General features: G+C 40.9%; 1 protein-coding gene across 2 annotated transcripts in view; it reads left to right on the forward strand.

The window, feature by feature from the left end:
• The window catches only part of TSPAN5 (tetraspanin 5), a 116,676-nt gene that overhangs the window by 67,831 nt on the left and 24,028 nt on the right, over positions 1–24,817 (forward strand). The gene's annotated exons all lie outside the window — the stretch shown is intronic.

The raw sequence follows: 24,817 nt of genomic DNA on the forward strand, positions 1-24,817 counted from the left end.
TGAATTTGCCTTCTCTAATATAAACACATAACATGTATATTTTAAAAAACCCTACCAAAATACAATACAATGCTGCACACACAAAACTCTCCCTGGGAACAGGGTGAGAGAAAGAACGAACCATGCATGACAGATGTTAGTCATGTCACTTAATGCACTACTGGAAGGCACTCAGACACGATGGTGATGAGGTGATATAAGAACCTTTATACTAGAGTAGAGTTAAAAGTAACTTCAGGTTCTACATCCGCCTCTGAATTCCCACTGCAATTGTTTGTGGTTTTATAATTCAATTTTCTTATTTTTAAAATGTTTTTATTTCCCTTTGCTAGTGAGAGATTCACATGAACAGCAGAAACTAAAAAAGGCCCCAGTCCTGAAAACCTATAGGCAGGACTTAACTGACTGTATACATAGTGGTGTTAAATGCACAAAGGAAATGCAAAACAATCCTCTCCTCCCCTTCCCCCCGCAGTTCTGTCACTAATGCTAATATTAGGTTGTGCTTGTAACAATGGTAGGCTAAGAAACATACAGAAATTGAAGTTGACTATGTCCCTTTATTATGAAGGGATATATATGTACAATTTCAGGGCCTAATCTTTGATGATTAGCTTTGTATAGTACACTTATAATTTAGTAATATTAATAGGATTGCAAATTAATACCAATAGGTAACAAATAATCCTCAGTATATTTCATAAAGGTATTCTATATATTAAATGAAGTGGGTGAATACAAAATATACATGTATTGTAGGCACCATCTTGCAGCAGTGAACTGGGCAGACATAGAGAAGAAATAATTTTGCTAGAATTGGGATTTCCACTATTTTTAAAGATACTTATCAGGGAAGCTATTATATTTCCAAAATGGTTTTATAGGACACTGCTTTTCTAATATCCTTTCAAATGATCATAGAGCAAAAGAAACAGTAAAAAGACTACAACAGTAATTTGGCTAGGATACTGATCCTAATCCTGTATCTTGTGAAAAACAATGTGGAATTTAAAAATCAGCAGACCTCTTATCTGAAAGGTGGCAGCTCTGTTAACATGCTGTTCCCTAATGTCATGATGCTTTGGTTCAGTACTAACTCAGAGAGAAAAATGCTACCTACTAAATCTTCTTCTGGTTAGGTGCTAGTAAATGACAACTGCTCATCAATTCAGAGGCCTTTTTCATATTGAGTCTAATGAGGTCAATTTTATTGCCGTTTAATTTGAAGCTACTAGAAGAATTGCTAATTCATCATGGTCTAGTATCTTGTCAGTATATGTAGTTGGTACCCTTCTAGGAACAAAGAATGTAGGCCATATTTAGAGGGTGGGGGACTCTATCCTTGGAAGCAGTGGTGATAGAAAAACACCTGGGGAGGTTGTGGTGGATAATCAGCTGAACATGAGCTCTTAGTTTGCCACTGGCTAAAATGTCCAGTGCAGTTCTGGAATGCATAAACAGGGGAATCTTCGGTAGGAGTAGCGAGGTTATTTTGCCTCTGTGTTTGGCAGTGGTGCTATTGCTGCTGGAATATGGTGCCCAGTTCTGATGTCCAAATACTGAGAGAAAAGCTTGTGAGAGTGAGATTTAGGGCCTGTGCCTTTCAAGTTGTATTCCTACACATCTGCTGAGGTGTAGGCCCCTAGTAGTCTTCAGACAAAAACATTTTTATAATTTTTAAATTAATTTGCTTGTTGGAAGGTGTTTGGAGAGAGTGTTTGCCCTGGGGTTTTTGTATTTTAAGGAACCCAGAGGCTTTCAAATGTAGATGCCAATGAACTGATGATAATTCAGACTAGGTTTGTGGTGGTGGTATTTAATTAAAATTTGCAGGTTATTAGTCCACAGTGACTCTTCATAATTTTTATTGCACATATTGTATTTATGAATGTATAATACAGAAGAGACTCATTTACATGTATTCCAGTTATGAAATGAGCACTCTTGCTATTAGGAACTCACCTGAATGCTGCATGCTGTGAATAAGTGTTCAGAATAACAAACACAATTCATTTAAAATAACTCCAAAGCGGCCCTTTGAACTGAGCCAGTTGCAGGCTCATCGTAGCATAAAGATGAGTTTATTTTGACTTTAGCTACAGTTTAAATATTTGAAAGGAATTAAATTTATAAAAATCTACATGGTTTTTTTTAACCGGGTTTATGCATTCCATGTTTGTTTTGATAGTTCTTGCATATATTTTATTTAAAAAAACTGTTCTGTTATTTCAAATAAATTTCCAGTGCTCTTGATTTTGTAGAAGTCTTGGCTGCATGGTGACATTTCTTTTCAAAGCCATCTTATCCAGAAGCATAAGAGGGGATACAAGCTTCAAATGTGCTGCTATAATTCCTGTGCAAGTGGTTGTTGTGGTGTAAACTGATGATTTGAGAATAAAGAGAAAATCCTGTTTGTTACCAGAATTTATCCCTCTTCTCCCCTCGGCGTAACCATATTAGAGCAAACAAGTTACTACTCTTGCGTTTAAATAGGGTTGCCAGCTTTCTAATTTCTGAAAACTGGACACTACATCAGGAGCACTGGAACCTCCCCTCGATCCGCCTCTTCTTCCGAGGCCCCGCCCCTGCTCCCCCCTGTTCCCCCAAGGCCCTGCCCCCTGCTTGCTTCCCCTCCCCCCCCCCAGGTGGCTCACTGCTCTCCCTCTTCCTTATCACTTGCTCCTCTCTACATCCCTCCCACCACCAGCTGGCGTCCCTCTCTTCCGGGGCTGGGGCAGGAGCTGCAACTGCTTACACGGAGCCTGCCTGCCCATGAGTTGCAGGTAGGAGGCAGTCCTGGCTGAGCAGGGGCTGTCACGGGTTGATGACCCAGTGCCACTCCCCCACGGTAACCAGATACTGTACAGGTACCCTTTCAACTGGATTTTCCGGTGGAAAACTGGACACCTGGCAACCATACATATAAAAGTTAATAAACATTGTAAGTGTTCAACATTTAGGGTGGAATTGTTTGGCGTTGTCTTAACTCTTCTTTCATTGACGTCAATGGTAAAACGCCCATTGGTTGCAGTGGGAGCAGAGTTAGGCCAATGTGGAGTGCTTGTGAAAATCCTTTCCCATAATCTACTGAGACAAACTTTTTTATATTTTCAGTTTGCAAACATTTATTTTCTCTCCAGATATGTACTTTATTCCTAGTTTTATCCTATCTCTCTTGCTAGAGAAATGATGCAACATCTCACAGGAATGGCCGATCAAGTCAACTTCTTCTGCCATCAATTCCAATGTCTCTTCCTTTTAGCCATTGGGGACATAGTATTTTGTGTGTGTTCCTCCTCCTTCTGCTCCTCCATCATTATGCTTCTCTCTCCCTCCCCTTCCCGCCCGGGTAAACGCGATGTCTGTGCATGTAAGCAATTATGGTGGTCGAGATACATGGCACTTATTCTATAAAATGGGGCTCCTAAGTTCCTGTCTTGCATCCCTTCTAATAGCTCCTGACACATAACATGATGTTTGTGTGTATAGGAGAGAGAGCCAGTAAGGCTGAACACCAAGCCAGTGCCAGGACAGAGCTGATGGTTTCGAAGCTGTGTGATAGATTTGCTGCCCTGCACTCCCACATAGCCATCATATAGTAAATACTGTGCCAGGCCAGCGAAACCACTTCTTCCCTCAATCTCATGCCTATTGCTTCTCTCTCTCCTCTGCCCTGGCTTGGGATGCTAAACGTATCAGTTGAGGCCGAAACTAAAAATGATCAGTAAAACCTTTTCTCCCGGTCCCCTTTTTTTCTTTTTTTTTTAAATTGGGTTTGAGGGCAACTGCTATCCACTGTAATGGGCCTTGCTTGGTGCATCAAGATATGGAAACGGATGCACTGTCCTGCAGTTGTTTGTTCTCTGCCCATTTGGCAGTGACAGAAATCAAGCTGAGGTCATGTGAGTGCAGCCAGCATTGAATGTCAATGCCAAGAATGCAAAGTCACATTACACTGGGGTCCTTTCATGCTTTCTCTATGAATAGGGATTAGTACTTTACCAAATGTCATGGAATTAGATTTGTGATCTTATGGAAACCTGTTCGCACAGCACACACTCAAAAAAAAAAAAAACCCACCCAAAGCTGACAACACAGGGTATTGTGGTTTCAGTAAGTGCAGCAGATGGTAAATTGAAGATCCTCATAAATGCTAGAGTGTCCAAAAGTTAATTGTCTGTCTGTCTTTGAGGCAGTCAAATTAAGGGCCCAATAGCATAAAACTCTGGTGCCTGTGTGAAATTTACAAGATGCATTTCCAGTACTGAATAAATTGGATGCAGAGTGGACATAGTATGAATGAAAAAAATGAACGATGAATAAAACACATACATGTGTGCTGCAAGTGCCAAGAACATTCATTTGTCACATACTCAGTTCATATGGGAGTACGGTGAAACCTTAGCTTAATGTATTGACAGAAATTAGTTGCTCAGCAGAGCTGGCCTGGAGTGGAATCGTGCTTTGTATGTGTAACCCACGTTAGCTTGGTGAGGTGCTCTGTACCCTTGTGGTGGTGGCTAGGCCATCTGGAAGTTGCTGAGTCTGCTAGAGCCATTGCTAACAGCAGCAGAGGCTCGTGCATTAAGAACTAGCAGTCCTAGGTTCAATGCCCACTGCCAACAGCCTAGCTGGTGTTACAGGTGTTTTCCCCAATGTGGGACTGGTAAAGGGATATTGCATATAAAGAGCAGCATCCTAAAATGGCCAAAACTTGTCAGGAATGTGTGGGTTTGGAAGAGGAAGATACAGGTGGCAGCCGTTACTTCTCATCCTTATCACAGCTGACCATTTCAGGTGCATATGGTCAGCTCTCCAGCTATTCCTGCAAGACGGCAGAGGTAACGATTTTTCCTTAGACTGGCCACCATTCACCAACATTTGATGTTTGAAACTAGGAATAAGGATACTAGTGTCTGGTCACTTCCACTCTTTGGTCACCTCTCTATGTGCTTTGTGGGATAATTGGCATAAGCCATATAGCTATTTTGTGCAGGATTCATACTGACATATCCACACTTGCGGTGATGGGCGACTATGAACCTGCTTTTCTTTCTCCCTCATCACACAGTCTAATGTGGGATTGATCACAAGGTGTGGGGGAAAGCCAAGTGTCTGTTGTTTCTTTCATCCAGATATTCCAGTTCAAGGGAAGTCCGCTTCTAAAAATTAATAAGTAGAATGGGGGAGGTTAATTACATTAATTTTTGCCAATGTTTCCCAGATCCTCGTAATGGATGAGATATAGCATCTTGTGTAATTATAACAGAACCGCCCAGTCTGACCCATTTTGGAATAGTGTGATCCTCCATACACGATACATCTATCTTCTGATATTTGTTTTGTCTTCAGCATGGTTCTGTTCGGGGAACACTGCTCAACCCTTTTACCTTGAACTTGATTAGTTACAAGCAACTAACCCACAAAGTGGTAGGGAATCTGCCACAGGAGCTGACTGCTTGCCACGTCTTCATGGAACTGATTGAGCCTCTTGCATGTTTTGCCTAGAGAGGCTTTTGAGCTGAGTTGCTACTTGCGGATCGCAAGGATCCCAATTTGACTCTCTAATGTGTGGGGACAAACACACACTGCCACACACCCGCCTCAATGGGTAGAAAACCTGATGGGAGCAGCCTCAATAGAAGGGGGAAGGAGAATGCATGCTGAGGGACGCAGTGCTGGCCGCACTCCCTCCAGAGTCTCTAGCCACTCATTAGCCAGCTAGGTGAGGAAGGGAGCTGATTGCGGATCCCTCACTCTCCACTTTCATTGATTTAAACCCTCGCCCAGAGGCATAACGAGCGCCCTCCGACCGGAGGGGGCCCCGCAAGGAAGGGGGCCCCTAAAAGTGGCAAAATAAATACCGCATTCCAGTTTCTGCATTGTAAGGGGCCCCGCCCGGACATATGTTCGGAGGGGGCCACCGTTCGGAGGGGGCCACGTTCTTTGTTGCTACGGCCCTGCCCTCGCCCGACCCATGTGGAGCCTCTTTTTTACTTTGTTTCAGCCGCCCACCTCCCCACCCTATACGGGTAGCTTTGAAGCTGTGTTTTGCGGATGCTGCAGGTCTGACCAATTGCCTGTTTTGAGGTAAGGAAGGAATTTTTTCTTCCCTTAGGGGCCAAATTGGCAGAGGCCTGGTGGGTTTTTTCATCTTCTTTGCAGCACCTTGGAGGCACAATTATGTTAAAAAAAAAAAAAAAAAAAAGGAATAAAAGTTAATTAACGGAGATGGTACTTGGTAGGGATGTTAATTTCTCGCAACTGCTGGCAGTTTCCAGGGCAGTTTAAAGGCTAAAAAGCACTGTTCCCAGGAGTGAAAGATCTGGGATTTTGCTGATGGGCCTTGTGATCAGGAGATAGGGGAAGACCTCGTGGCCTTCACAGGTGGAGGTCCCCACCCTCCTGTACCCTCTGTCCCCCTTGTGTGGGTGGGTGATCAGACTTGGAAGAGCGAGCTGAGTCCTAGGGGGAAGCCTGAGGAGAGTCTACCCCGTGTTATGGGTCATATAGTAGGATTAGTCTAATCCCTGCATTGGAACCCTGTAGAATACCTGGCATGGGAGAGTCTGGGTGACAGGGACTGCCTCTTTCTTAAGTTAAGTTCAATGAAGTTGTGGCTTTTCACTTCAGATCCGTTTGCTGCCATGTCCAGGTCAAGGGTCATTACATAGGAAGCACCATTAACTGGTTAAACACATTCTATTGTTTAGCCACAAGCTGATAGAGACAAGATGCTTCCTTCTCTCCCCTCTATTTAAAGATAATGCCGACATTCCAGGGGCTACAGGGCTTTCTAAAGTGAAGGTCTTGTGTTGAAACAACGAGGAGTCCTTGTGGCACCTTAGAGACGAACAAATTTATTTGGGCATAAGCTTTCGTGGGCTAGAACCCTGCTACAAACCCCGGTGCCAACTCTGTCCACATGTCTATTCAAGGGACACCATCATAGCATCTAATCACATCAGCCACACCATTAGGGGCTCGTTCACCTGCACATCTACCAATGTGATATATGCCATCATGTGCCAGCAATGCCCCTCTGCCATGTACATTGGCCAAACCGGACAGGCTCTACGCAGAAGAATAAATGGACACAAATCTGACATCAGGAATCATAACATTCAAAAACCAGGAGGAGAACACTTCAATCTCTCTGGTCACTCAGTAACAGACCTAAAAGTGGCAATTCTTCAACAAAAAAACCTTCAAAAACGACTCCAATGTGAAGCTGCAGAACTGGAATTAATTGTAAACTGGATACCATCAGATAAGGCCTGAATAAAGAATGGGAGTGGTTGGGTCATTACAAAACCTAAACTTAATTTCCCCAATACTAATTTCTCCCTACTGTTACTCACACCTTCTTGTCAACTGTCTGTAATGGGTCACTCTCTTACCACTTCAAAAGTTATTTTTCCTCCCTTGGTATCCTGCTATTAATTGATTTATCTCGTTAGACTGACCTCACGCTTGGTAAAGCAACCCCCATCCTTTCATGTATTTATACCTGCTCCTGTATTTTTCACTTCATGCATCTGATGAAGTGAGTTCTAGCCCACGAAAGCTTATGCCTAAATAAATTCCTTAGTCTCTAAGGTGCCACAAGGACTCCTTGTTGTTTTTGCTGATACAGACTAACATGGCTATCACTCTGGGTCTTGTGTTAATGACCCTTTGTGCTAATGTCTCCGTCTGTGTAAATGAAATAGGAACTTACCTGTAAATGCAAAGCTGTTGCTGGTAGTGCGGAGAAAAAGGTTGTCGTCTGGCTGGCGTTTGCACCCCTTCCGGTAAGTAAGCTGTGTAACCTCAGAACGCCTCCTCAATTCTGTAGGAGTGGAAGAATAAGGCTGGCTGACTGCAAGAGTGCAGCCATGTAGCAGAAGGTTCTTAGCAAGGCAGTGTCAGTCCCTTTCTAGCTTTGCTCCTTTCAATAAGCCATCTGTACTTATTACAATGCCATCTCCTTGTGTCTCAGAGATTTTCTCATACGCTTGCCTTACTGATATGCATCAGCAGGAGGGATTAGCTACCAGCACTCATGCAAGCTAGAAAAATAAAACGTTACGTAGGAGGTAATGTAATTGCAACCAAAAGGAATTTCAATTTATAGAGATGACATATTTAGAAATAGGAATAAAAACAGATAGCAAAATAATTTGCAACCGGTGCCTAAATTCAGTATGAATTGTTAGCTCAACTAGCCAATAGTGTCCATATTTACAGTCAACCTAAACATTTATATAATAAAAATGTTTATTCCAGGCTCACTGACTATTGCAATGGATCAGAAATCTTTAATATTGTATAGTTCTATTCCTCTTATGCATCTTTTTCTTAAAACAAGTTTAATGCTTACAATTTAAATCGACACTATTGAAACTAGTCTTCTATTCATACAACTGTTCCAACAAAGATGACAGCAGTGCAAGCTTCCCATAATGCCTTGTCAAATTGAGCAACTTTGGCCAGGGTCTCTGTAAGGGAAGAACAGGGACTCTTGTCTCCATGGCTAGACAAGCCTTGGCCCCTCTGCTCAGAACGACAGATGTGTGGTAGTGCTTCTGATGTGGACACATGTTCACTATGATCAGCAGCCTCTTTCAACTAAGCCAACAAACAGCTGTTGGATAGCTGCTTTTATTCACTGTCATCTTGGGCTGGTTTTGTCTAGTGACCATCAGATGAAAAAATTTGTAGCCATCCAGTTCGCCCCCTTTCCAACATCACTTCACACCCATTGAAAAATCCTACTTGTTTTAAAAAAAAAAAAATGCAGGAGTGACAAATTTATGGTTAGTTATACAACTTATTAATTTTGTGGCACACCAGAAAAAGACCTCTTGAAATATAAGAAGTCTAATAAAACATTATTTAATGGTGTCTGAGAATTTTTTTTTACTTAAAATGACAATTTGCGGTATAACTACAAGTAACATATTACCTGTGGCACATAAACTAGCTGTGGAATTAGCAAGACGTAACTTGCTGCAAGTGACATCAATATTTTAAAGAGGAGGGAAGAAGTCCCCTTGTTTCTGTAGTACATGATGCTACCCTGAAATGTAGAGACTCAAGAAGTTTCTCCTCAATTTCTGGAGTACCCATTTTAAATTTGATTAGTTTCTGGAGGCCTTTTTTAGGTACCCATTTTAGCTGAGTTTCCTAATTTGTAGCTTTAAAAACAAGAGGCTTTTAATTCTCCATTGCCTTGATCTTTGTGTAATCACTTACACCAGTCTAAAGTGGGTCTAAAAAAGCACTACCATTCTGGTTTGGCAGTGTTTGGCACTAAACTTACACAGATGAAAAAGGACTACACAAGGTACAAAGCAGTAGAGAAATGAGCCTACTATCTGGTTCAATATCACCTGTCTTGAAAGGTCTGGGGGGTGGAAAACGTAGCTGGATCTTGTAATCACTATTAACAATCCAGCTATGTATTCTGTATGTTTGAGAGAATGCTTGTGTTGTGCCTGGTAAATTCCTGTGTGGGATTATTTTTTCCCTACAGATGAGGAGATTTGTGTAGGCTGAGCCTAGTTTGACTGTGTTTGGATTGGGAAGATGGCATCAATTTGTATATGCTATCGAGAGTGGTAGCCTACAATGTACAGTTACCAGGATGTCAAACAATCCATTTTGTGGCCTGGTGAAAACCCACAGTTTGGCTAGGATCAGAGACTGTTTCACATATGTGACGGCACATGTATATCTACTACTGCAAAGCTTTAAAATAACAATCTTTATAGATTCATAGATTCTAGGACTGGAAGGGACCTCGAGAGGTCATCGAGTCCAATCCCCTGCCCGCATGGCAGGACCAAATACTGTCTAGACCATCCCTGATAGACATTTATCTAACCTACTCTTAAATATCTCCAGAGATGGAGATTCCACAACCTCCCTAGGCAATATATTCCAGTGTTTAACCACCCTGACAGTTAGGAACTTTTTCCTAATGTCCAACCTAGACCTCCCTTGCTGCAGTTTAAGCCATTGCTTCTTGCTCTATCCTCAGAGGCTAAGGTGAATAAGTTTTCTCCCTCCTCCTTATGACACCCTTTTAGATACCTGAAAACTGCTATCATGTCCCCTCTCAGTCTTCTCTTTTCCAAACTAAACAAACCCAATTCTTTCAGTCTTCCTTCATAGGTCATGTTCTCAAGACCTTTAATCATTCTTGTTGCTCTTCTCTGGACTCTCTCCAATTTCTCCACATCTTTCTTGAAATGCGGTGCCCAAAACTGGACACAATACTCCAGCTGAGGCCTAACCAGAGCAGAGTAGAGCAGAAGAATGACTTCTCGTGTCTTGCTCACAACACACCTGTTAATACATCCCAGAATCATGTTTGCTTTTTTTGCAACAGCATCACACTGTTGACTCATATTTAGCTTGTGGTCCACTATAACCCCTAGATCCCTTTCTGCCGTATTCCTTCCTAGACAGTCTCTTCCCATTCTGTATGTGTGAAACTGATTTTTTTCTTCCTAAGTGGAGCACTTTGCATTTGTCTTTGTTAAACTTCATCCTGTTTAACTCAGACCATTTCTCCAATTTGTCCAGATCATTTTGAATTATGACCCTGTCCTCCAAAGCAGTTGCAATCCCTCCCAGTTTGGTATCATCCGCAAACTTAATAAGCGTACTTTCTATGCCAATATCTAAGTCGTTAATGAAGATATTGAACAGAGCCGGTCCCAAAACAGACCCCTGCGGAACCCCACTCGTTATGCCTTTCCAGCAGGATTGGGAACCATTAATAACAACTCTCTGAGTACGGTTATCCAGCCAGTTATGCACCCACCTTATAGTAGCTTCATCTAAATTGTATTTGCCTAGTTTATCGATAAGAATATCATGCGAGACCGTATCAAATGCCTTACTAAAGTCTAGGTATACCACATCCTAATTTGGGATGTGATTTGGGTGGGGAGCATGGCCTAGTGCAGGGGTGCCCAACCTATGGCCTGCAGGCTGTACGTGGTCCACCAGAGCATTTCATAAGGCCCATGACCTGCTTCAGGACAGTATACTAACAGCTGATTCATTAGCATTTTGTCATCATGTTTACATCAGTTTAGTTTACACAAGTGTGTAAACTGACAATACTGTACATAGAAAAATGTATCTAAATACATATGAATCAAGCTGAACTTAGAATATAAATCAATACAGGTGACTTTAAATCTTTTTAAAATATGTAGAATCTGTTTCTGTTTCTTCCCCTCCACTCCAAAAAAAAAAAAAAAAAAAAAAAAAAAAAAGGTTGTGCTTATGTTTATGTGGCCCTCCTGTGTAATAAAGTTGGGCCTCCCTGGCCTAGTTGCTAAGGCACTAGACAATGACTCAGGAGATCTGAGTTCTGCCACTGACCCCTGGAGTGACCTTGGGCAAGTCATTTTGCCTCTCTGTGCCTCAGTTTCCCCATCTGTAAAATGTCTCTAATGATACTGATCCCCCTTTGTAAAGCGCTTTGAGATCTCCTGAGGAAAAGTGCTTTATTAAGAACTAGGTATGATCAGTGATGATGGAAACAAAACACCCAGTGAATCAGTAATGTCACGGTAGATAATATGGTTTTGCTGGCGGGAAGGTTCCTGTGTGATCTCTGATTTTTTTGTTTACTGACTTTTCTTCTAGACCTTTAGAGCCATTTTTCTTTCAAATGAGAGAAAAGGAAGACAAAACTGTCATGGTCCAGGTCTGTTTATGAAAGTGGAGGAGTTCACTTACAGTGGGCCTGTTCATTTAGAGTGACTCAGTCCCTGCTTTCCTCCTCCCACGCACTTGCTTACCAGTCCTAATAAATGGAGTGCTGAGCCTTGTCAGTTGAAATGACCCAGTATATGGTGGCGGAGGTGGGTGGGATGCGGCACTGTGGCTAATAGCAAAATGACTGAGTTATGCTGAGCCAAGTTCCCTGAAATGAAGTTGCTGAGCATTCTTCTGAGCACACTTTAGTGTCAATACAGTACCTCTATAGCTGCTATTGGTTTCATGATCCTGCACTCTGCTTCAGGCCCCAACCACTTAAACCTATGTCATAGCTAATGCAGTAGTGTAAGTGCATATTCATTGGTAAGAAATAGGACTACTACCAGTTCCTGCCAGCTAAGACCTTGGTGTACCAAATGCCTTAATTAGATTCATAGATTCTAGGACTGGAAGGGACCTCGAGAGGTCATCGAGTCCAGTCCCCTGCCCGCATGGCAGGACCAAATACTGTCTAGACCATCCCTGATAGACATTTATCTAACCTACTCTTAAATATCTCCAGAAATGGAGATTCCACAACCTCCCTAGGTAATTTATTCCAGTGTTTAACCACCCTGACAGTTAGGAACTTTTTCCTAATGTCCAATCTAGACCTCCCTTGCTGCAGTTTAAGCCCATTGCTTCTTGTTCTATCCTTAGAGGCTAAGGTGAACAAGTTTTCTCCCTCCTCCTTATGACACCCTTTTAGATACCTGAAAACTGCTATGGTGGTGGTTGGTTCCACCTCTGTTCCAGATCGAGACATTGTACAGGAGCTTTGTAAATTGTAGTGAAATTTTCTTGTAGGATCTGACTCCATCACAGTTTGCAGCTTTATATAGAGTGACAGTAGCCCCATAAAAAGAGCTTGTGATGGGGGTGCACATAAATAACCCTCACTGAGGCAGGTAGGGAAGGAATTAACTATGTGCTCATTAGACAGAAAAAGGATATAAAGAGTAGTCAGAGGAAGTCTCTCTCCCTCCAGGCAGGAAGCTCCCAGGCACCAGCAGGAGGAAGGACCTGGGAAAATGTCTGTCTTGCAATATTGCCCACCAGAGCAATATTGCTTTCTTTGCCGCCTTATTCTGTTTCCTTTTTGGGGCCAGAATGAAGAGTCCTGGGCTTGACCACCTCCCTACCCTGTATGTTGGGCTAGTTGCAGAGAAATGCTGTAAGGATGCCATATCTTTTTCTTCCTTTTTTTGTTTGTTTCCTTTTTCTTCCCTCTTTCCTGCCACTCTTGGCCATGGCTTGCGCTGTGCTCATACAAAGCTGTTTTCCTGCATATACCGGGCAACTTACAATTATTTTCAATTGTTTCTAAAAATATAAACTGATTTCAGGCAATGCTGCTGTGGCTGCTGGGCTGAGCCAGAGGTGGGATGGCATGGATGAGGGAAAGAGACTGGTCAGGAAATGTAGCAGGGCACTGAGTTTGGCTTTTGGGTAGGAGCCCATGGAGTAGTGATAGATGGAGCAGCGCTCCCAAGTCTCCAGATGCAGGGGCCGTGGAGGACCAGGAGACTGGTGGGGTATGAAGAGGGACAAAAGGCTGGGGGAGCATGAAGTGTGGCCTGGAAGGGGTAAAAGTTAAGGTTGGGTAAGTGGTGTATTTTTGGTGGAGTGCCTGAGAGAGGGAGTTAAATACAGTACCTTAAACTTTTGATGTCCAGGTTTTTTTGGTTTGTTTGGGTTTTTTAAAAGAAGTCTGTTTTTTTTGTACAGTAAGAACAATAGCGGTGTTAGGGAATTTGGTGGACTGCATGAAAGCACGCTTTTTAATTTTCACGCTTGTATTCTGCAAAGAGGTGTGTGTGCATGAATACTGTATGTTTTCCAGAAAAAGATCTGTAATATCTTGGCTTCAAATAAAGTACATGTTCTAGTACTAGGACTTGAATTTGGAAAGTGATTCTAATGCTGTGAGCTTGGAAACAGTTACTCACTTTAACTGTTTTAAACTGCTGTTCATATGTCTGAGTGGAAAAAAATTGGACTCATCCAGAAATGCACCCTCCTTGTTCTGGTTTCCAATGCATTAGTTTGTGTTATGGCCAAGAAGAGAGGGATTTGAGCCTTTAGGGCATCACTAACCTATGGTTGGTATTGCTTACAACACAGCATTGATTGCACCACCAATGAGCAATAAAATAAATACATGTAACATCTGTAACAGAAAACAGATGTCCTGCAAAACCAATCTGAATTAAATAGCTTCAAAAAGCAATAAGAGTAGCGACAACTGACTTTGCACTCAAAATTATGTTGGGCTGCCCACTCTATCTACAACCTACTGCAAGATTAACAAAAAAGAATAGAAGAAGAATAAACTAACAGCCACAGTGTTTTACATTAAAACTGGTCTCATCCAGGTCTAATTCATTTTTCATTCAGGTGGATCAAACAAAAATATAGTACTGTGAGAGGAGTTGCACAGCTTTCTCAGAGCATTTTCAGATATGTTTTTCTACTTTGGGTTACCGTACAATGTCAGCTGTGTCTTTTGATGCAGCTGAATGGAAAATGTGTGAAAAATTGAGTAGGGCGATTCTTATCAGCTGCATTTGGGGGAGAATCCATCAAAAGTATCATGGAAATAATTATTTGTAAAATATATATTAATCTTTAAAAATGTGTATTTAAAATGAGAATAGAGAATAGATTTAACATCTGAAAGCCTATTTTACATCTATAGCTGGCTGCCTTTGATGTGCATCAAATCAGGTAGCAATCACCCCTGGTATCTTCTTTCACTAATCATATTGCTTGGAGCTTTCCTGCTGGCCATGGCTCAAGGGCAAACAATTAATGGGCTCTAGGCCAACATATTTTTCATAAGTATTACAGTACATCTGTCAATTTATATGAACATATAATGTGTGCTCTCAGCTGTTTGCTTTCCCATGGTGACCCTCTGTGGTTAACCAGCTTTAAATGAAATCCTGTGCCGGCTGGTGCTGAGAATGGAAAAGTTATGGGAAAGGAAGGAGGCAGATTCTTGGCTCTAACCCCCCTTATTCCCTTTATGTGGTGTTTTAGCCTAGATGAAAGCTGCTATACTGATTGGATAGGCAGGTGAGCTGCCTTCTCAGTCATCTTTCAAGCTGTGCTTTTCACTTCGTTGGCTGACCCCAAAATTTCCCACAACTGAAAATTAAAATCCAATAAAAATTGGTTAAAAAAAAAAAAAGCTTAGAAATAAAATAAAAAATGCTTTATTTTTATCTGTCAAAATTATAAAATAAAAATCAAATTCTGCGAAGGCCTATGAATAATGAACTGAGTTTTTTAAATTACAAATTGTATTTCAATTCAGGTTTAGTCGAAATATTCTTCCTCTTGGAGGATGATTTAAAGAAACTGAAATGAATGCCTGTGCTTCATATCAGTTCAGGATTGACCAAAAAAAGTTTAATACAAAAAAAAAAATACTCTTGGAAAAAAATTATAGGAAGAATTTAATCAGTGTCCCACCTTTTAAAATATTTCTCTAGTGTATTGTGGCTATGAGTGCACCATAGTACAGGCGAGAGAAATATTGCTTAGGGAAGGATTGTCTTAGAGCAGTAGTACATTTTAGAGTCAGTTCAGTGACTTGTAACAACTTAAAGAAGGCCCATGTTTTACTGATGGTACTTCAAAAAGTTGCGTATTCTTCATGCAGTCATGATCCATGAAAAACATTTTTTTCTTAGAACAAAGCAACCCCACCAAGCAATGCCACAATCTGTAAAGTGACTGTACAAAAACCCAGAGGACTGAGTGAAGATGCAACTATGTACATTGCTCTTACTCATTCTATGCCTGTTTCATTCATGTGCCCAGGATAAAGAGTGAAATCGTGCTGTCTGGAGGGCTTAGAGTACATAGTAGACAGTCACAGAAAGAGAGAACCACAATGTGGATGAAGACAGTCTAAAATGCTGTGGATATGGCCGTGTCTACATGTACAACGCTACAGCGGCGCAGCTGTACCGATATAGCTGCGCTGCTGAAGCGTCTGGTGAAGATGCTCTATGCTGACAGGAGAGAGCTCTTCCATTTGCATAAAAACCCCACTCCTGGGGGTGGCAGCTGGCGGGAGAGTTTCTCCCGCTGTCGTAGTGCTGTGCACACTAGCGCTTATGTCGGTGTAACTCATGTCAGTCACAGGGGTGAAATAGTCACACCCCTGAGTGACATAAATTTTGCTGACATAGTGATGATTTTGGGCCTACTAGCTTAACAGTTTTGTTTTAAAAGGTTGTAATAAGAAGTTTTTGTCACTACTCATAGCAAGGAAGTTCATGCACACATAGTAGAGATGGATCTAAAAAAATCCCCGAATTTTGAGAAAGTTCTAATCTGAGTCAAAACTTTACAGCTCTGGTCCCTTTCTATTGTATAGGAAAGTGTGCATTCTATTGTTATTGTAAGGGTGTAAAAGGAAGCAACTGCATACAGGAATGATTTGTCAAGCCTGTTTTATTTTTATAAATCTTCCTCACACAGGACATATTGGCATTCAGTGGTATGTGACGATGGTATATTACCTAACCCCTTTACTACTTAGATTGCAGCTGAGATGCTTTTGGTTGGTAGTCTGTTCTAAATTCTTTGTTTTAATAAGAGTGTCAACTGAAATTAAAAAAAATTGTGTGTGATGTAATAAGTGATCAATCTACATTTGTCCTTACAATGTACAACTATTTTAGTTTTGCACCATTATTTACTGTTACTTTTTAAACTATATGCTGTTTTGTAAAGTGCTGTACCCCTCACAACAAAGAACTGAACATACCCGAGTGCTTTGTTTCTCCTGCTAGCCAACAAGATTAATAACGCTTAGAGAAGGATGTATGTAACTTGAAATGTTTATTGTTTGACCCACCTCTGAAAACACTGAAGTGCTAGGCAGGGGATTATTGCTTATGAATGTATCTAAGCATGTGAATTAATACTGAGAGAAGAATAGAGAGATTATAGAATAAAATATATAGCAATATTCTTTATTATGTAACTTTTGTTCACTGCATGTAAACAGTTGAGGACAGTGAAATGATAAAAGTATTGTTACACGCTGTCTAATTATTCTCAAGTAATTGATTTACTAGAGAGAAATTTGAATGTAGTTTTTGCTTTACATCGACATTCATGAGTGGAAGGCTGAGGGTTGTAAAATTAATCTTGTAGAAAGTGTTGCACCACTGTTGTATAATGCCAAGTATTCTATTTTAAAGGACTTTCTAAATATTTGTTCTCCCTTACCTGCTCTTCAAAGATTTGACAACAAGGTTTTTAGAGGGTCTGCCTCCAAACAAGGAATATTGAAGACACATTGGGTCTGATTCTCTGCCACCATGCACCTTCTGTAGTCATTTTGCACAGGTCTAAATGGGTATACAAGATGCAAGGCAAGAGAGAATTGGGCCCCTTTTCTGTAAAATATCTAGAGTAATTTGTAGACAGAGGATAAAATTCTGCTCTTTTAGGCTGGTATGGATCCAGAATAGTTCTTGTGACTAAAATGAAGTTAGTTGACGCTTGACTGAAAACAGAATATTTCTCTTTCTCTCTCAAATGTGAGGGGAGAGAATTCTGCTGACTGGCTTGCATGTAAATGAAGGCAGAATTGGGCACACAAGGTGGGATATTTGTATAAGAGTTGTGGGAAATACACTGGGTTTTGGTTAGCATGTTTATGGTGACTAGAGTGTTTTGTGTATATGTTCACATCTCTTTGAGGTTTGCTGGAAGTTTTGGTTTTGTAGTTTTCAATTGAAAACTCCAAACTAATCCCAAAGTGATCCCTGGAGAAACTCACTGGTTTCATGATGAAACCCCATTCTTCTACCACAGGCTTTCATTTTATTTTAGCATTCTTGTGTCATTCATCACTATAGTATATCTGTCCTTGTGGTAGTTTGGGCATTGATCCTTTCCTCTGGTAGGCCCCTGCTCTTGCTTCAGTTGCCTTTGAGAGGGAAGGGTACAGAGATTTCTGTTTTGGGGGCTGAAGGGGAGGAGAATATATACATCTTCTGATCCTCTGTAAGGGTCTTCAAGGAATAGGTTGCGCTTGTCTTTTCCTACCAACAAGTTTGGTGGCAGCAGAACTGGGAATGCTGTTCCAATCCTCCTGCTTCCTCTAGAATTATAAAAGTGAAGAACTGGAAGGGACCTCAATAGGTCATCTAGTCCAGTCCCCTGCACTCAAGGCAGGACTGCATAATAACTAGACCATTCCTGACAGGTGGTGGTCTAATCTATTCTTAAAAACCTCCAATGACAGAGATTCCACAATCTCTCTAGGCAATTTGTTCCAGTGCTTAACCACCCGGACAATTAGGAAGTTTTTCCTAATATCTAACTCATAACTCTTACTATAGGTTGGAGATTGTGATGTTCTAGGCTACAGTATGGGATGGGTTTCCTTTGGCTCAAGTCATATATATCCTCCTATTAGTCACTTTTTGCAATTAATGACAATATTTTACCAAAATAAGCCTCAACTCCAGTCAAAGGGCCAGTATCTCAAGGGGTGTAAATCTCATTAAAGTCTATGGACCTATGGTAATTTACCACTGCGGATCTGGCCCAAAATACACATGTATATACTGCTTATTAAACTATTTTGTTTATATTTACCTTTTCACACTTATGTACAAAACAACATTGAACTGCGCGCAAAATACAGCATTTACCAAAGCTTTTTGCCATTTCCAAATGCAATAATATGGATTTTTTTTTTTTTTATGAATAGTTTTATCCTTCAGTCGTCTTGTTTGTTTTTCGACCCTTTGATTTTCCTTGCAAGAATGGGGTCTTTCCCTCCTTCCTTGCCCTTGCAAGAATGGGGTCTTCCCTCCTTCCTTGCCCTACCAAAGTGATGTATTTGTAAGTTTCATCTCTGTTATCATTATGCAGTTTTATCCCTTCAAAGAAAGCCAGTTTAACCACAAGGATTTAGTACAACTTTCTTATGCAAACTGTATAAAGTTAGAAAAACAGCGGAGTTAGTTGTAACTCATATGTACTTTTTTTGGCTCTTTTTAGTAGAAGTATCACAGAGGAGATTATACTCTGAGCAATTGGTATTTCATATTCTGGTTTGATTTAGAATGCTTAAGCATAATCTGTTCTTATTAGAGATGGAGCCCAAACCAAAACCTGAGATCTGGTTTCAGATCAGAGTTCACAGCTTGAACCAATCTCCTTAATGGGACAAATCCAAACACCCTGAACTTTGGGAAAGTTCAGATTTGGATCTGAAATTTGAAACTCCGTGTTTAGAAACACTTGTAGTCGGTGTCTTGGTTTTGTCTCTTAGACAGATCCAGTGTTAGGATCTAGGGTTTCAATTCAAACCTGTATTTAATATTATACCTAGTTCATACTGCTGAAACATCTGATTCTTGATTTACAGTTCCAATTTCTACTTTGACGTTATCTAGCAAATGGCACATCCCAGAAGATGAAGAATACAGGATTTTAGTATAGTTTAGAATTGCAGTCTTGGCACTTCAGTCCAAAAAGATCAACTTAATTTCTACTAGCTCCTTCCTGTGTGATTATATTGTTTGGCCTAAGTCTGGAAAGGGTGTAACATACTTCAAAACTTGAAGGCTCATTGTTAAAATAAAAATAATGTATAAAAAACCCCTTACTCTGAGTTATTAACAGCTGAGGTTAACATTGAAGTAATTTTAAAAATCTAATTAATAGTGAGAAATAAATGTTCACTTTTGTATGTCACACAGTTTGAACTCTGCAACTAGGCTGGTCAATTTCACGCTGTGCTCCTAGGCAGCTTCAATTTCTTGTTCCCCTGCATTAACTCAATGCTGTTGTGTTTTGTGTTTCCAACAGTGTAAGGAAAATTTTAAATTGGAAAAATTAATAGAAAAAGAAATCATGAAACAAATCTTTGTTTTGTACTTACGCCCCTGGGGACAGAGCTTTCTAGCCACAAAACTACATGCACACTTAGGCCCTGATTTGGATTGCAAATAATACAGTACAGAATAAAAAACAAAAACAAAAAGGGAGTATTGGAGGGAGTAACCAAAGATTGGATACCTCGAAGCTCAGGGCCTCAGTATCTCTGTATGGTTCTGCATGATATTAATCAGCAGCAGTAGTGGCCCTATGACACTGATTATAAGCCATAGTGGATTCTCTCCCTGTTGAAATAGAGGAAATGAAAAAACAATCCAGATTGTTTATTTGTGGAAGATGAAGTAGAAACATTTAACAACAAAAGAGGACTGATAAAACAGGTAGGGTGCACTGAGAACTTGATGTACTTAAAAGTTACAGTGAAGAAAATGAGGGAATCTTTTTTTTTTTTAAATATAAGATTATTAAAGCACATATGGTTATTGAAAGAATATGTGAAAGAGCACCGTGTAAGAGTAAGGAATTTAAGGGTGCCTGGTCTTGGCAAGGGGAAAGACCCAGAAGGGGAAGAGACCTAATAGGCTTTCAGTAAGTCAGTAGCTGAAGTTCTAGACACTGATGCAGAGAAGGCCCCTTCCTCCATATGGAAAGAGGTTAAAAAAAATCCATACGAGGAAGAAAGTCAGCCTTGGAGTCAGTATTAAGTGTGCATTTTGCATCTGACCTCAGATGTAGAAAGTGCCCTATTGCTCTTAAAGGAGTGTGTCTATCTGGTATGCAGGTGCTAGGAGGAGGCTGACTGGGTTGGGGGAGGGCGGAGGGTGTCCTTGTAGAGTACAGATCACCATGCTACTCCCCCAGGCTTCCTGTCAGGGCTGCCAGAGTGGTCTTTGGAGCCTGTTGTTGGAGAGGCTAGGGCTGTCTGTCTTGGGGAATTTCAACATCCATGTGAATGACAGCTCTCCTGGGTTAGTCACAGCCACTGTGGTAAATATGATTATCCCAGATGGTTCCTAGCTCTGCTTACAGCTGAGGAGGTGACACTCTGAATCTGCTCTAACACGTAGTGTGTGTTTGGTGGTGGTGGGGTGTAGACAGCAGACAATTAGTTATGGTCTAATCATCGTCTCTTCCAGATGGAGGACAGGGCTTTCCCTCTTGCCTGTCAGGGCACTGGAACTGGTGTGGTGATTCTTTCTCTGTGATTAATGGATCCTGTTGGATTCCAGAATTCTTGGGGATAATGCTCTCTTGTCATTGGGCCAAGGCAGGTTTAAGGTCTGATGTATCGTGTCCCATCACGGCCTGAAATGGGAGCCGTATATCTAAAAGTGCATTGTCAGGTAACTTAAATTCTGTTAGCTAACGTCTCTCTGGTTATTTATCTAGAATTAAGAATTGATCTCTCCATTCCCAAGTAGGTAGTTATTTAAAAAAAAAAGAGAGAGAAGAGAGATTTTTTTTGTTTACTGTAGGTGCCCATGTAAATCAAGCTTTCCATGTGCCCCTTATGCAAACATAGGGCATAGTACCAACTTTTCTTGTTTGTGTGGAACATAAGTAAAGTGCGGTGCTAGTGTTGTCCATGTCTCTTGATTGTAATTACGTACAGTCAGACCTGATTCTGTAGCCGTAAGCACGAAGCCCCCTTTGACTTTCACTGGAGTCAAGCACGGATAAGGGCAAGAGTGCTAGACCTTTAGGGCAAGAGATACTGATTTTTAAAACCAAACATGGATATAATCTGGAGGACATTTGCTAATGATTCAACTTTAACGGTATGTAAAATTTTGGGCCTGAAGTTTTTGACAGTGCGCTTTTCTGAAAACATGGTTAAGCTTTGAGTGTTTCGGTTAATATTTAGTTAACGTTTTATAGAAATTCTTATGGCACATAACTAAAATTGCCTCTTTAAAAAATGCATAAAAGACGTGAACTCACTATGAAGCTGTTGAGTTCAGTGCTGGGGAATCCCCACAGTTTCCCCTCTCCTTTTCCCAGAAAGATAAATGTATTTCCTTGGTGTGGTTTTGGAAAGAAAAATCATTAGTATACTAAGTTATTTACACAGATCTTAAGAGAAAATATACTGAATGCCAAAAAAAAAAATCTATGAACAGTATCAGTTTATTGCAGAGAAACCACAAAGAAAATCAGTTTGTGCTATTCAAGCAACATTCTGTTGCATGGCCCCAAACTAGTTCATATATAGTTGGCGCTGTAGTGAGCTCTTTTTAAAGCCAGAGGAGAAAAGCACACACGTGTGCGCACACTGCCCCATCCCCCCTTGTTTTTCTTTCTATATTAGAGGCTTTGCTTGCTTACATTGCAATGGTGTAGATCTCTCCTGCCTTAAAGTTGTTTGTTAGGTATTTTAAAAGTGCTCTCTCACTGCATGCTGGAGTGGTGTATATTATGGATTTAATAATTTGACAAGCATTATCTCACATTGCAGTTAATCCTGCTACACAGTACCATTTAGTAAGCAGGCAGTGTGGGGAGAGGAGATGTTTAATGCCCATTCTGTTTACCTGATAGATCATTTATAGGAGTTTCAACTCTGAACCCTGCAATAACTTTTGGGTAACAGCACACTTCATTTAATTCACAAAGTCAATTCCTATCATGACATTTACTCAGTGAAATAGATTTTACAGTGGATGTTGCATGGAGTCCCAGCTGCCCCTTCATTTTTCCTTCACGGCAGGAAAACATTGTCAGGATTATGTGTTTTTAGAGCTTGGTACTTGCTGACTTCTTGAAAGTAACTTTGCAGGGATACGTACAAAAAATGGCAAAGGTTCAGGGTATTATGTCGTAGTACACAGCCATTTCCCCTTTTTATTCAGGGACATAGGAAAGTAGTAAAAGTTTAGTAGGGTTGGGGGACTAGGTGGATCAGGGAATTGGTATATAGAGCCTTTTGTCTCTAGGTTATTGATTTGTAACCCACCCAATTCAAACTGGCTTTGAATTTGAACAGTGGGCAGGTCTCTAATACACCTCTACCCTGATATAACGCGACCAGATATAACACGAATTCGGATATAACACGGTAAAGCAGCGCTGTGGGGGTGGGGCTGCGCACTCCGGCGGATCAAAGCAAGTTCGATATAACGCGGTTTCACCTATAACGTGGTAAGATTTTTTGGCTCCTGAGGACAGCGTTATATTAGGGTAGAGGTGTATTGCAAAAAACATCTACCACCCATGCCACTAACTGGAACCCTTGTTGGCAGTCTCAACAGAGAGGCGAAGGACTAAAATGTACTTGAAGGAGCAGCACCTTGTCTGGTGTAAACTGGTATAGCTCCATGGACTTCAGTGGAGTCACATTGACTTATACCATTTGAGGATCTGATCTGAATTGTATAACCTGAAATGCTACTAGCGTGACCCCTGTAGGACAAATCCAGTCATGCTGACAAGGTGTGGAGAAAACTTGCTATACCACGGTCTATGCTGTATCAGTTCTGTGGAGAAACAGAGGACTTCAGTCTTCAAATTTGTCTGTCTGGCTCCTTCAATTGAGGAGGTTGACCAGTGCTGGTGGTGATGGGATTTTTGTGTGACTGTGGGACCTATTTCCTTTCACCCCATAGATCATATATCCAGCCAGCGTCCCCTGATTGCTTAGATGCTTTCTCTAAGCAATCTCTGTGTGCCCCTCTGGTTCCCACATTTTAACTTGGACCTACGCTCCCTTCCTGTTTTTACATTCTTTATTGCAACAGTAATTAGTTGATCCTTGAGGTTTTTTGTTCTGTTTTGCTTTTATTGTAGCCTTCCCCTTCCTTACTTTTGTTGAGGGGTAGCTGTGTGTTTCTTTTGGGTGAAGTCCCTTTGGACTTCACCCAACATTTACAAAGATCTCCTTACATCGGCCTCCAGCCATTGCACAGAGGTCAAATAGACTGACTCCTAGCATGAGCATCACATTTGCAAATAAAGTCAGAGTTTAGTAGCAGTCATGTGAGGGAGTTATATCAATAACTTTAATCTAGGGGTCGGCAACCTTCGGCACGCGGTTTACGTTGTTTACGTTGACTGTCCGCGGGCACGGCCCCCCCCGCAGCTCCCAGTGGCCGCAGTTCGCCATTCCCGGCCAATTGGAGATGCGAGAAGCGGCGTGGGTGCAGGGTCATCCTAGAGTCTCCTGGATGACCAAAGAAGCTGGTATGCATGTATTGCTGGGCCACAGCAGCCAAACATACACTTCAACTGAACTAGTAATATGCCTAGAAACCATCGAACATGAATAAAACAACATTTTCCTATTGCCAAAGAGGAGTGATTGTAGTGATTACAGTTCATTGTCCCTGGAATTATTTCTAAGTAGTTCTTTTGCTCATTGGTTATTAGCTGTTATTTTGTGTGTGTTTGTTTATATTAAAGCCTCAACTTTTTGACTGTTACACAATCCTACAGCAACATGGCACATGTTAATCTTATGGGCATATGCAGTACTGAAGATATTCCATGGAACAAGGAATTCCTTAGATGGTCAACTGTCCCCTGAAGTCATGATGATTGTGATGTAATCAATGGTAAATAGTCACTCAAAATTTGTCAGCCTTGACTCAGTTTCCATTAACTTGGACCAATTTGTGGTTTGAGTTAGTACTATATAAAACCTCATCTGTCTCAATAGACTTTAGTTCTGGTGTTCATGCAAACCCAGAACTTGAAAGGTATTTAAATCATGTGAAGCAAAACTGGAAGAAAGTTTTTGCAAAACTCTTTGAACCAAAACCACAAGTATAGCTCAGCTCTGCAAGTTCTGCTTCAGAAAGGAAACAAGTGCATATTTTGGGAATGCAAGATTTAGTCATTTTATTCATTTAGTTAATGGTATTTAATATTTTTTGAATGTAGAGAGAGATCAATAGTTTTAAAATGTGCTATGCCATTCTGAGATATGCAAAGATATGGTGTATTGTTGGCTGCATGGCCTACTGAAGTAGCTTGTTCATCGTGAAATATAAAAGCAACCAATAAATAGAAAGCTATAACATTATGCTTGTTTAGGTTTATTTTAGGATTATCTCTGGTAGTTTTTTCTGATGACAGTTCTGGTTTAAAAATGTACCCATTGATTTAGGTTTAATAGGCCATAATGTGGGCAACATAACTGTACCTGGTCATGAATATGGATTTTAGTGCTTCCTCCTTC

The sequence above is a fragment of the Emys orbicularis genome, chromosome 5, assembly GCF_028017835.1.
Source record: "Emys orbicularis isolate rEmyOrb1 chromosome 5, rEmyOrb1.hap1, whole genome shotgun sequence".
In the NCBI taxonomy this organism is placed as follows: Eukaryota; Metazoa; Chordata; order Testudines; family Emydidae; genus Emys; species Emys orbicularis.